General features: G+C 33.7%; 1 protein-coding gene across 1 annotated transcript in view; it reads right to left on the bottom strand.

Moving 5' to 3' along the window:
• Window positions 1-14200, bottom strand: part of LOC142321417 (putative ferric-chelate reductase 1 homolog) — a 237390-nt gene that overhangs the window by 222286 nt on the left and 904 nt on the right. The gene's annotated exons all lie outside the window — the stretch shown is intronic.

Here is a 14200-nt window from a genome sequence, read left to right as displayed (position 1 = left end):
ATCTGATATGAAATACGACATCGGGTCTATCTGTTTACCAAAAATGTTTTCGAGACCCAGTTGCAAAATCAAGTCGTTTTGGTTTGTCTGTCTCCTTCAGTTGTTGCACAGTTGTAACGCGGTACGGTTTCAATTTTAATTCGTGAAGAATTTTACGAGAAGATGTGTATTTAACACCAGATTGTTGGGATGACTTGCATAGTGATTTTTTTGGACCGGCAGTAATTCTCCTTTCAATATCGGCAATGACCTGTGAAGTCCTAAAGGAAGGTTGTCTATTTCATTTTGCATTTGAAATCGAACCTCTTTTACGCCATTTTTTAACTAAATTGTGTATGCTACTCTTCCCTGGGATACAAGCATTCGGAAATTTTTCTACGAACACTCGTCTTGATTCTTTAAACGACCTGAACGAATATAGGCTTCAACTACAGTTATCCTCTCCTGGGTTGAATAAGACATTTTACACAAACACAACTGCACTTACAATACTGCACTACAACAAAACGTATACTGTGCTGACACTTAACCACCTGAAAAACGGGAAAGAATCAGTAGTAACATATGCATCCACTAGTCGCGCTAGTTGTGTGAGCGTCTTCATAAATAGTGTTGGTTAGCGGTTTCATTATGGGTTTGGTTTTATGTTGCTCACTCTGTATTTTAATTGTTAACAAATATGACCTTAATTAATCGAAATTACCTTCCTCTACAGTCTCATTCCTTGATCTTTTAAGTTAAAAATTAAATGGCATCAATTCTCCATATACAGAAGTAATCTGATCAAGTTTGCTCAAAATCGGTCGAATAGTTCTGGAGATATAAGATGATTTAGAGTGCGACACCGAGCGCGCACACACACACGCGCGCTTAAATACGAACAACCGGAAAATTTACATCCGTTTTTTTGGGTTCATTCGAATTCAATCATTCGAAACAATGCATATCGGTTCGAATCAGACTTCATCTCCTTTTTTTTAATTTTTTTTTTTTTAATATAAATATATTGTTTTATTAATAATGATTAATCTCTCTTTGTAAACAAATTTTTACGATTACTAATAATTCCATAAGAATAACTTTTTTTTTTTTTGTCTTCAGTCATTTGACTGGTTTGATGCAGCTCTCCAAGATTCCCTATGTAGTGCTAGTCGTTTCATTTCAGTATACCCTCTACATCCTACATCCCCAACAATTTGTTTTACATACTCCAAACGTGGCCTGCCTACACAATTTTTCCCTTCTACTTGTCCTTCCAATATTAAAGTGACTATTCCAGTATGCCTTAGTATGTGGCCTATAAGTCTGTCTCTTCTTTTAACTATATTTTTCCAAATGCTTCTTTCTTCATCTATTTGCCGCAATACCTCTTCATTTGTCACTTTATCCACCCATCTGATTTTTAACATTCTCCTATAGCACCACATTTCAAAAGCTTCTAAAGAATAACAAAAAATAAAAAAGATCAGAAGTTTTTAATAAAATAAACTTTTACGTACTTCTCTTTTTTTTTAAATGTGTAAATGTAATTTAATAGGCGTACAAGGAAGTGATGTGTTTTCCACATCACATTTTTTTTTCAAGAAATATTACACAGTTCGGGCTATTAAAATTAAGATTTTTACTTTCCACCTAGCGCTGGTTATAGCAGAGCTACACCTAAAGAAGGGAAAGTATGGTAATCGATCCAATTTGTTCATATGCGGTTTTCACCGGATCATTACGTTTAGACACCTAGAAACCAAAAAATTCAGATAGAAATTTTCCGGCTGTTCGTATGTACGTGTGTGTGTGTGTGTGTGTGTGTGTATTCGGTTTTCGGTATTGGATTCTAAATCACCTTATATCTCCAGGACAACTGGACCGATTTTGACCAAACTTAGTCTTCTATATATGGATCATTAAATTTTCAACTTGAATGGTCAAGGGCGAGGCTGTAAAACAAGGTCACCCTCAGTATCTCGAGATTTTTCACCTAATTAAGGTCTTATTTTTCTTAGGACATTTGTTAACGATTAAAAAATAGTAATATTTGAAAAATGTGTTTGCAAAGTCCAAAAAATTTTCTAAATAAACTAGTGGCTAATTGGGTACAGTGTGTCATTAGTACCCCGTCTTACCACAATGAACGCTAGTGTAGTACTGACGTATAGCTGCTGTAATCCTCTTTCTTTCTTTTTCTGTTTAGCCAACGGTGCCAGCTATGTTGTAACGTCACAGGTGAGCGGTAGAATTAAAGAAATTAATAATATTTAGACTGTAGAAAAGTATTTAAAGTGTCCGCTAGTATCACCAAATCCGCGCGAATGACATACGGTATCCGCGCGCGCTAATATCATTGAATTAAATAAACAAAAAATATTGTACATATATATAGATAAAACGATAAATATTTTTAATTAAGTTTTGTGTGTGTGTGTGTGTATGTGTGTAGGGCGTGCATCCAAAAAAAGTCGCGTGGCGGGAAAGTCCTACAATTGTGTTTTCAGCTTTTTACATTTTAAATGCAATGGGTAACTTGCAGGGGGAATTTAAACTAAAAATTGATTTAAAAAATACTTTTTTAAGGTTAAAAAATATATTTTGTTATCAAAGACAATTGAGAAAGGATGGATAACAAATTTTTATAGCGGTTTGAAGGCATATTGATGTAGAAAATTTAGATTATAAAAACTCGCATTAACTCCTCTGAATCAAGATAAAGCAAAGAAAAATGTATAGAATATATTTTGAAGAGGAAAATGAATATTAAATACAAATAATTGGTAATTTGTGATCTCGATAAAAGAAACTTTCAATTTTTGTAAGAAAGCGTTTTTGCTAAAGTGTCCCAGTAAAGATTTAAAATTTTATTTCCACAAAATACCTCCAACCCTTTTTCCAGTTTTCGCAAAAATGTAATGCAATATTTTCCCCGTGGGTAGTACCTTTCTACCAAATTTGAAGAAAATGGTTAATGAGGTATATAAGAAAAAATACAGTCCTACATAACTACGTAAGTACATAAGCATAAACGCTCGTCTGAAAAAGGCAGACTTTTAGGACTTCGGATCATCGGTATAAAATATTTGTTCGCAGATTATTTACAATTTATTTAGATTTATTTATTTTTTTGATAAAAAAATTCTTTAAATGTCTTTCTAAGACACAAAACTTAAATTTTTTTAAGTTTTGTTTCGTATAGCAGTATACGAATATCACTATAACTGGGAAAGTAAAAAGATTGCAAAATAAAATAACATGATTTTAAATTTTTTTCAAGTTATTATGAATGAAGCTACTTATTAAAAATTCAAAATCATTAACCAAGATATAAAAGGAATATACAATAATTATATGAATAAATTCTTTAAATTTATCAAATAATAATTTATAATATTATCAAGGTTTTTACTTCTATTAGTCAATTTGATTGTTTGTTTATATAAGTGAAATGTGGGTGGTATAAATTACAAAATAGTAACAATGTTGTAAACTTTCTCTTTTAATATTTGTCATTCATTCATTGTAGATATACTTTTACTTTATATATAATTAAACATCCTTTAAATTTATTCATATAAACTGTGTTTAAAAAGAAATTTACGCTATTGGAATGAATTTTATGCTGTTAAATAACTAATTTATAATGAAAAGAAAATCAAGCATTTTTTGTTAAATAATTTTTTTTTTTTTTGTTATCAGAAGTTCTATCTTATTGCATATATGCGCCTTTGTGGTTTTTAATGAATTGTAAAGAAAGATAACATTTAATCAATTGTGACATTATTACAGTTAAATGTTAGATTAATTATTTTATTTACTTACCCATGTAATTAATTATTTCCTTATAAATTTTGTTAAAATTAATATAATTAAAAAGTTTAATTTGTACAATGCAAGGATTTAAATCAATTAATTTTAAAAATTATTTGCTAGATATTTTAAAAATATATTGTTAAATGAATTATGTAAAACTTATAATCTTACAATTTCTGTTAGCAAAAAAAAAGTCAGGAGTAAATGTTTGGTTCGTTCACCGATAGTACTGAACAATGTAATACTTGTACAAGTGTCTCACTTCAATTATCTGGAATGTGATGTCAGTTTTGATACGGATTTTTATGTAAAGAAGAAAATAAATAAATTCCAAGCTGTGTGTGACCAAACCACCGGGTTGGTCTAGTGGTGAACGCGTCTTCCCAAATCAACTGATTTGGAAGTCGAGAGGTCCAACGTTCAAGTCCTAGTTACGTTTATACGGATGAATACTAGATCGTGGATACCGGTGTTCTTTGGTGGTTGGGTTTCAATTAACCACACATCTCAGGAATGGTCGAACTGAGGCTATACAAGACTCCACTTCATTTACACTCATACATACCATCCGCATTCATCCTCTGAAGTAATATCTGAACTGTAATTCTCAGAGGCTAAACAGGAAAAAGAAAGGCGTGTGTGAAACCATAAGCAGACGTTGAGTAACAGAGATAGAAAAGAGACACAGTTGAAATTCTATAAGATTATGGCCACCCCAGATGTTCTTTATGGAAGCGGATCATGGGTTACCACAAAAAAACAAGAAAATAAGATGCAGGCAGCAGAGATAAAACTTCTATGGAGGTTGAGAGGCGTCACACGGTTAGATCGGATACAGAATGAAGAATTAACAACCGAACTGGATATTTATAGCTTGAATGAAAAATATTGACAGATTACTCCAAATTGATCAAGAAACACCTGGAGAGAATATATAATAATACGATTCCCATAGAAATGCAAAATTATTAGCCATTCGGGAGGAGAGACATAGGAAGACCACGGAAAAGACAGCAATAGCTCATTGTGTGTTCGGAACAAGCACCGAATCCTAACCCTTGTGTGTAACTCCCCGCAGACGCACAGCTGTCTGGCGGAACCTATTCAGATATTGTTTCAAATTTATATGGTTGGCGAGCATCCGGGCCCCCGTTGCCCTGAAAAACGAGCTCGAGGCATACCATCCCCCTAGATCCTGTATAAATTTATACAAGGACCTTTCCTTAGTCGTGGTGTGCCATTCTTGCTGCCACGCTTCCATCGCGAGGTTCTGAAGCCTCCTCCGCAGGCGTGCGATGAGCAACTGTTCGAAATTTAGTTCCGGTGCATTGTGATCACCGTTCCGCTCCGGTACAGGCCCGGCTCGAAACCGCATCCCAAATACCTCGGCCTCTCTGCCTCTTCCCAAATTCCACATGGCTACCCGAACTTTCACCACTAAATCGATTCGGAGAGCCTTTCTCAATACGGTAGTAACCTCGTAGGAGGTTGTTTTGAAAACACCAGTGCATACAATTATTCTGCGCTGGGCACTCCTTAATTAAGGAGTGCATTTACTCCTTAATCCTGTATTAAGGATAAAAAAAAAACTGGCATATTATTTTAAAATCATTATATTTTTCATTACATTATTCTTTAATATATTAACAGAAAACATTACAGCGCACATTATTGAAATTATTATTTTCGTTATATCACTTCGATATTTTATATTACTAGCGTAATAGTCCTTGTCATAACAACATTCTATAGAATTACTAGTAATAATGTAATGCTATTGAAATTTATTTTTTTATATTTTTACAATGAGATGTGTTTCATGCATTATTACTTTTTCTTAACCCATTTTGTTTTTATATAGCATAATATTTTCAAAATAATGATGAAGCTATTTAATGTCACGCAAAGTAGTTTAAAATGTAAAAGTTCATTATTTTAATTTTTTTTTAATAGTTTTAAATTTCTTTCTTGTAGCGAAAGTTGTAAAATCATTCAAAAAAATGAATTATTTAGTCATTGAACAACAAATATCTCACCCATTCTACAAAAAGAAACTACTTTATTAATTTATGTAGAAAAAAATATACGTGATCAAAATTACTGTAATTTTTATTTTTCCGGCAATATCTTTATTCCTGCTGCAATAGCATACCTATAAAGGGAAAATAAAGCGAGCGACCAAAATTTTGGGAATTGGGATTTTTTTTTGCAAATGACTATGTTTCAAGAGCCTCAGTCCTCAAAAAAAAAAAAGTGATACACATTTTTGAAAGATGTATGTACATGTGTTGCCTTATATTTTGATGAATACCATGGGTCTGGCTCAATCTAAAATCCTTCGAAAATGGCTCAAAAATATCCTATGTATGGCCCGGCCCATTAATGCCATTAAATTTATGACAAAATTAAAAATAGGAGAGAAAAATAATTTGCACAATTTTGAATTTTTTATACGAAGTATTCTGGGACTTATTCGTTGAACTTCAGGAACTGATTCAGGTAACCAAAATGAACAAAAAAGTTCATACCGAAATAAGTCCTATTTTGCTTTGTTTTCCTTCTGGACGCCATTTTGTGATTTTCAACAAAAAAATTATATCTCAGAAACGGAGTAAAAACCTACTCGTACTTTAATTAAATTTGACGAATGTAAGACTAGTGTAATATTCAACAAAATAAAATTATTTTCAAAACGTCACCTTCAAACGTTTCAAAATGGCGGCCATCTTAATTTTTTAATCTTCAGTATCTTTTTAATTATTTGTTTGATCAAATTTTTACTTATAACAAGACTTATTAAGAATTTAATTTTGAAGAAATAGAGACCTCATTTGTAAAAATCCGTTGACAAAAATGGAGTTATTGTAGAAAATTAACCCCGCAGTTCGCTTGCGCACAACAATGTAAGCTGCTTTTAATTTTTTGCCTGATTTTATTTCCTCCACTAAATATAACAAAAGTTATTTATAATAAATAACAGTAGTAAATTAATAAAAATTATCATCTTGCATTTCGGTTCGCAAGCGTACTGCCGGGGGTTAATTGTTTCCAATAACTCGATTTTTTGTCAACTGATTTTTACAAACGAGGTGTCATTTTGTCCAAAATAAAAAATAATAAATTTTGTCATAGGTAAAAAATTTGATCAAACAAATAATTACAAATATATTGAAGATTAAAAAATTAAGATGGACGCCATTTTGAAATTTTTAAAGATGACGTTTCAAAACTGTTTAATTTGTACAATAAGACACCAGTCTTTGATTTGTCAAATTTAATCAATGTCAAAGTTTACCCGTTCCAGAGAAATAATTTTTTTGTTGAACACCACAAAATGGCGTCCAAGAGGAAAACAAAGAAAAATAGATTTATGTCGATATGAACTTTTTTTTGCTCATTTGATGCCCTGAATTAGTTTCTGAAGTTGGGCGAATACGTCCTGGAACACTCTGTATAGTGGTATTAGAAAGTTGAGATTTAGTACGAAGGATGTACGTATTACGTTATTTAAATCCAATGTTTAAATTCTAACAGATTTAGGTATGAATGGATATTTAACATTATTTCTAAACAGTTTTGACATGAAACGTCTCTAAAATCACACCGAAACATACGGGTAGCAAAACAGAAATTTGAAGCGTAACGAAAAGGACTATATTGTCCTACCTTAATAACACCCTAACTATTAGTGTCAAAGGCGTAAATGCAGTGTCATTTTATAACTTACATGGCCCGGTCGCCGATACAACTTTTAGTTTGCGTCACTGGCGAACGGGTTGGAGGGGACAGAGCAGAGCGCAGATTGGTCAAAACTGGCGCTCTCGCTCATTTCCATTCAGTGTAGCTCACGACTTAGACGTGATAGCGCGGTTATTCGTGTGTTTGTATTTAGAGTTTGTCGAGATAGATCAATTTAAGTAATAATAAGTGTAATTTGGACAATATATATGTGTAAAAAATTAAAGTAAACGTGTAAAGATGTATAAAAATTCAATACGTCAACCTCAGCCCGCGCAAAAGCCAGCCGGAAATATAAATTACGTATATCGTTGGAAAGGGGAGGTTATGGGCCACGCACAGGTACTCCCACTGATCGGTACCGAGCGAGCGAGACTGTTTCGGGAGCGCGCAAAGCTGGCACGGCGCGCTCAGTGAACGATGCCGACGGGCGAGCATAGCCCGTCGGCATCGTTCATATCACAGACTACTTCTAATATCACAGACCGATGTTGAACAAAACTGTCGTCGAATAATAGTCGAAATAAATATTATATACCTTTTAGTGTCTGTTTTATGTTAAAATTAAATTTAGTATGCAGTCAATGTCTCGTTTTTATTTCAATCCAAAACACTAAAAGTGACTCGCTGACACTGACCGGCAATTTATCTGTAGAGTTGGCCAAATGAAGGAACTAGAATTTATTTTCCACTGGAGGCTTTCAGTCTTATCCAAAAAAAAAGTACGATGGTGGATCTCAACATTCAACTGTACAGATAAGTTAGTCGGTTTGTCGCTTGGAGGAATTTCATCCAAGATCTGTAACGTTTCACGTTAAAATAACGGCCGTGCGCCCCGACACAGCCCCACCCGATTTTTATATCGGGTGGGGCTCGATTTTTGCCTCGTACCTCGAAAAATCGTTGACTAAAAGAAGTTAAAATTTGGCACAAATATTTAGTTGTTATAAAATATTATCAAATAAATTGTTTGTCAATGTATAATTAGACATTTTTTATTTAGTTGGTTTCTATAGTTTTCTTTTTAGATGAGAAATGAATTTTGCAGCGGAAAAAATTCCAAGCTTTTCTGAGATTCGATCTAGAACCTTCAGGTTGAAAGGTGAGACACTACTACTCCGCCACAAGGGTAGAAAAAATATATATAAATGATTAATTCATTATATAATCTCAAGAATTGGACATGGAAACGACATTAAAAATATCAAATCTGACCAGGACTCTTCGAATCGTAAACGTTTTGGAAAAAAAATTAAGTTGCTAATATTCCTCCAAGAAACTCGGCGTATTTGTACAGAATTTTTAAAAATTATATTATATTATAGATATATACATATACTATAATAATCTATAACAGAAAGAACTTTACAGGTAGTACAACACTGAGAAAGAAGTAACAATATTGTTGAAGAGATATCACTTGTTAAAATAAAAGTAAAACATTTATATTTTTTTATTTAAATAATCCACAAAAATTTAATTTATAGATGCTACCCAAAATTTTTAAAAATATTTGATAAATTAAACCACGCCGTTAGTTGTTACCAAACTTCTTACTGGCTTAAAACAATGACTATTAATGCATCTTTTAACAGAATGAAAAAATTATTTAGCAGATTATAGTTCTTAATGAAAAATTCAAAATTTAATTCTATATCAACTCATCTTCACCTCTATTTTAAGAGTTTAAAAATCTAAATAAATAACTGCAATGTAATCATCGTAAAATTATACATTTAAATTTTAATCATTTAAATCACCCATTTAAATGTAAAGTTATTTGAACTTTTAAATGGCTTGACCTACTTAATGTTTTCTATAAAATGTTTTATTATAAAGTACTAGAAAGATATTGACTAAACTAAGAAAAGTGCCTTTTATTTACATAACAATTAATACGCGCGCGCGAGCACATACACACACACCACACCATCATCTGTAACGTACGAAAAGAAATTAATACAGAGCGTTCGGAAAGTTATTGTGCACTAGAATTATGGAATTAAAATGACAAAACTTTCTTAATTATTACTTTGTATTTTTATTTAATTATTTCATAAAAACGGATATCACAATAACTGGAATATTTTATAAAAAGTGTTGAAAATGACCTCCTCCCAACAACAATATAACACTGCACATGTTTTATTTTGTTTTCAAACACTTTAACCAGCTGATGTACTGGAATGTCTCGTACGTACGCCGTTATTGCGGTTTTTATTAAGTCAATCGTGCGTGGTCTGTTGCGATACACTGCTTGTTTCGCTTATGCAGTGTAATTTGGAGGAATCGGATCGGGCATTCATGCAGGCCATAAAAAGCCTCGAAATGATTCGTTCACCAAAGACATTTAGTAAAAAAAGTCATTGACCTGTTAGTTGGTGCGCTTGTGGCACCATCTTATTGAAACCAACCATGATTGATTTCTACTTCTTAACTGACTAATGAAGTTTTTTAAAACAGCACAATAACGATCATTATTAAATGTATTTTCAAAAAATATTGGATTCACAATGCGCGTTCTACTCACACCGACCCAGACTCAAATTTTTGCTTCGTATAAAGATTGTTCCTGTAATTCATGGGGGTTTGTTGTCGATCACAGGCGTGTATTTTGTGAATTAATTTACCCTCTAAGATGAAACCACGATTCATCTGTAAAAAAAAAAAGTAATGTCGAGGATACGGAATTTTGGAATAAAACGTTTAAACCGTTGGCAATAATTCAATCTTTTGGCATGATCTGTCGGTTTCAGTTCTCGAACACGTATTACTTTATAGGGGAAAGTTTTAGTTCTTTTTTTGAGCTTACGTGCGGTAGCAAGCACGATATCTTCTTTTTTTTTAACTTCTCTACTCCCCTGGGCCGGACCGACTTGATGGTATTACGCCACCCAGGGGAGTGTCTGTTACTCTAATAGGCCCTCCGGCATGGCAGGTCAGGCCTACCGGTTGGCTGTTTTGAGATTTTTTTTCCTTTTTTAACTTTGTCCTTTACAACAACACACCATACATATGTGTCGTGATGTGCTGTTTGGATCTTTTTCGTTTACTTTTTTAAACCTGATATATATTTTAAGAAAACCTAACAGTCAACCCAAGAAGTCCTCAGCGGCTCATCGAAACCAGCACACCTCAGCAAGCTGGCTCTCACCGCTGAGGCTGTCCACCCAAACTACAATCTAAAAACCCATATTCCTTTCATCTATAATTTTTTGTTTAAGGACTGACCTTATGAATTCTACAACCTTTCTCCAATTCTCTACCCTACTGAGCATATGATCTATTATCTCTTTCGGAGTCTTTCCGTCAATACCGGCATTGTATTTTAGCATTTGCCATTTTTGTCAATTCAGGAAAGTATGTTCTACATCGTCACGTTCGTTACAATACATGCACACAGAGTTACAATACAATACAACACCAGAAAGCACACAGATGGGGCCTCATACGAGACCGTTCTGTAAGCGGATGCTACTCCAAGCAATACCCTTCTGTGTATCTTTTTTAATCTGTCCTTGTTCCTGTTAATAGTCATAGCGGGCCACCATGCAGGAACCGCATACAAAATCGATGAGACTACGGTTGTCGCAAGTAGTCTCCTTTTCGATACCCGAGGAGCTCTGTGCTTTGACATAATAACGTTCAAGCTTTTAATCGTTTTCTCGCGCTATGACAGACGTTCAACACATGTTCAGTGAAACGACAATTTCTTTGCAGAATAACTCCCAAGTATCTCAATACTGAATTTCAGCAATGTTATTACCCGATATCTTGCTGCTGTGCTAACTTACGCATTGACTTTGATAGGATTGCTTCCTTCTCTTCCATAAATCAAGTTAATATGTGTCAGGGATTGATTGAGGAGTTGATTTTAGAAGACATGCAAGTCTTTTACAGTGGACACCGGCACGCTGTGGATTATCGGGCTATGAAAGAGCTGATCAATTAGCTAAAGAAGGTGCTAAAAAGGAACAGCCCGATAAGCCAATACCTTTTGTGACGGCAAAGAAATTAATCAAGTCATCAATCATGGGAGAGTCGGATCAGAAACGGCGGCTAGAGTTAACGGGCATCATTGTTTGACGAAAAGGAACGAATGCCAGGTGCTAATAGAACTTCCTAGGGATGAGGCCGTTGCACAATGTTTCGAATGAAGAAGGGGCACGACTATCTCCAAAGCCACCTCCACCGCATTGGAGTCGCCAAATCAGCAACGTGCTGACATGTCGACAAGGGTGTAAAACAGCCTTGCATCTATCGACCTGCCCTGAATTACGGCACGCTAGAACTACAGGAAAGACTGAGGGTGAAATGTACTGGGCTGCTAGACATCGCATGGCCGAAATGGGCCAAGACAATCAAGGATGAAATGCTTTTTATAAGCAGTCCCAGGAAGGGGGAAGCCAGGGGTGGAGGTTTAGTCGGTAGTGGGCAGGTATACATACGCCCTTGGTTATAACTGGCGGAACCTGTTAGCGAGCCCGACACTGCCCGTAAAAGGCACCCGTAAATGGGGTTCCTCCACCTCTTTAAAAAAAAGACAATTAAAGCACGAGATAAAAAAAAAGTTTTGATCGGACTATTAGCCATAACATCCGAAATATCAAGCAGCTTCTGTTCGTTTAGTTTAAGTGGTCTAACATTTTAATCAGTGATTTCAACAAAGCCTGTTGCCCGAAATTTTTCGTTAAGAGTTGGAATTGTATTGCGGCGAGAAACAGGAGTATTTGGAAACGTTTCAGAAAACTTGTGTTTCATTAAATCAGCATACTTGTCATCTTCACGAAAGACGTTTTGAACGGGAAAAATGCGTTCCTCTACCGAAAGAACCATTACTTTTTTCCCATATATTGATTTCGATAAAAAAACTAAACGAAGCACGTTCAATCACAGCTTAACAGCTGACGTCTTGGTTTATTACTGAACAATATCCAATGAACCCACAGGGCAACCAACCTAACGCTAAAAGAACAGAATGGACTACGCAATTCTAAAGCATACTGCCCAGCAACTTTCCGAACACGCTGTATATCTATAAAAATTAAAAATAATACATTTCCAAATGATTTTTACATGACAAATAAAATATTTTGTTTTTAGTTCGATGACATAATAAAATAGACATTTAAAACAAATTAGTCAATTGCAGTTAAAAATTTAATTCAATTTGTTTATTAATCTGGTAGTATTACTATACTGATATAAAATGAATATCAACAGATAATAATAAAAAAAAACAAAAAACAACCATCAAAAGTTAATTAAATTGTTCAATGTAAATTTACTACTAAAAGTCTCTCAGCCGGTTTTCACAGTTGCACAGAAATCAGCTGATAGGAATAGTTGAAAAACAAGTAGACAAATATGGTATTCTTCGTGACCTGGTTACCTGTGATTGCTAGAAACCGGGTAAACGTTATGATAGACCACTATGTGTTCCTTTCAAAAAAAAAAAAATAATAATAATAATATAAGGAAGGCCAAAATAAAAATAAAATATTTTATTTTATATAAATATTTATTATAGATATTTTTATTTTGAGACTACTGTACCTAACGAAACAGTTATAGGCGACCTGATATGAGATATAAATCATCTCAGTTAATATTATAAAAATGTTTAAGAAGAATAATAAGATTTACAACCAAAAATGAGGAAGGAAGCGGTTTCCCATTTTCTTCACCGACCTAAATTTTAGTTAACAGCATAGATAACAAGCCCACTAAAACCAAGTTTTATTCAGTTTTACGAATAACATCTTCACCATAGGGATTTACATGCGTAATGAACATCATTACTCTTAGGGAAAGGATGAGCTACATTTTAATCTCAGATGATTTACATGTGTTATTATTTTTTTTTTAATTAACTTTTTTATATTATTAAAAAAGGTAACTATAATAAATTAACATAGCACTTTCGGTGATAAGCAGCATCAAATTACTGTTAAGCAGCTATACAAATTAAATGTAATAAGGTTTTAAAAAAAAATCCCTTGAAACTAATTTCTTAAGAATTAACAATTAAACATAAATATAATTAAAAAAATCCCTTTCGGCACGTCGGAAGGCGGAAGTAGATTTCACCGGTACTAAGTAGGGAATAATAAAATATTTCCACCTTAAAGTTAAGAAAATTTCAAATTTACTCAATACGACAATGGTTCATCTGAAAAAAATTTTCACATGTTTTGCATACTATAAGCCCCATCATCTTATAATTCCAGCAACATTTTAGTCATCCTTTGTCATAAGGGTTAGTCATATCAAAAATTGTTTCAGACAAAAGTTTTAGGTAATTTTTAGAGGACTAACGACCACTTTAAACCGATTCGATAATATGCCTATTAAGGGAGGTATGATTTTTTTTGTCTTCGAAACCTCATTTTTTCCACCCTGTGGGCCAATGGTTGGTGATATCGAAAGACTTTACTTACATAAGTTTTGGGCTCTTATCCAAAGAACGGTAAGAACTTTAAATGAATTCGGTATTTTACTTAAAAAGAAAGTTATAATGATGTTTTGTTTTTTCGAAAAAGCCCCCCGCATTTTTACCCCCATGGTCTGATTTTGCCCATTAACGAACTCGTCCGAGATTTTGGGTTGTTATATTTTATGTATCAATTTGAAGGTGATTCACGGAAAATTATTGCAGTTATCG

Source organism: Lycorma delicatula, chromosome 3, assembly GCF_047948215.1.
Source record: "Lycorma delicatula isolate Av1 chromosome 3, ASM4794821v1, whole genome shotgun sequence".
NCBI lineage: Eukaryota > Metazoa > Arthropoda > Insecta > Hemiptera > Fulgoridae > Lycorma > Lycorma delicatula.
This window is presented reverse-complemented; position numbering and strand designations above follow the sequence as displayed.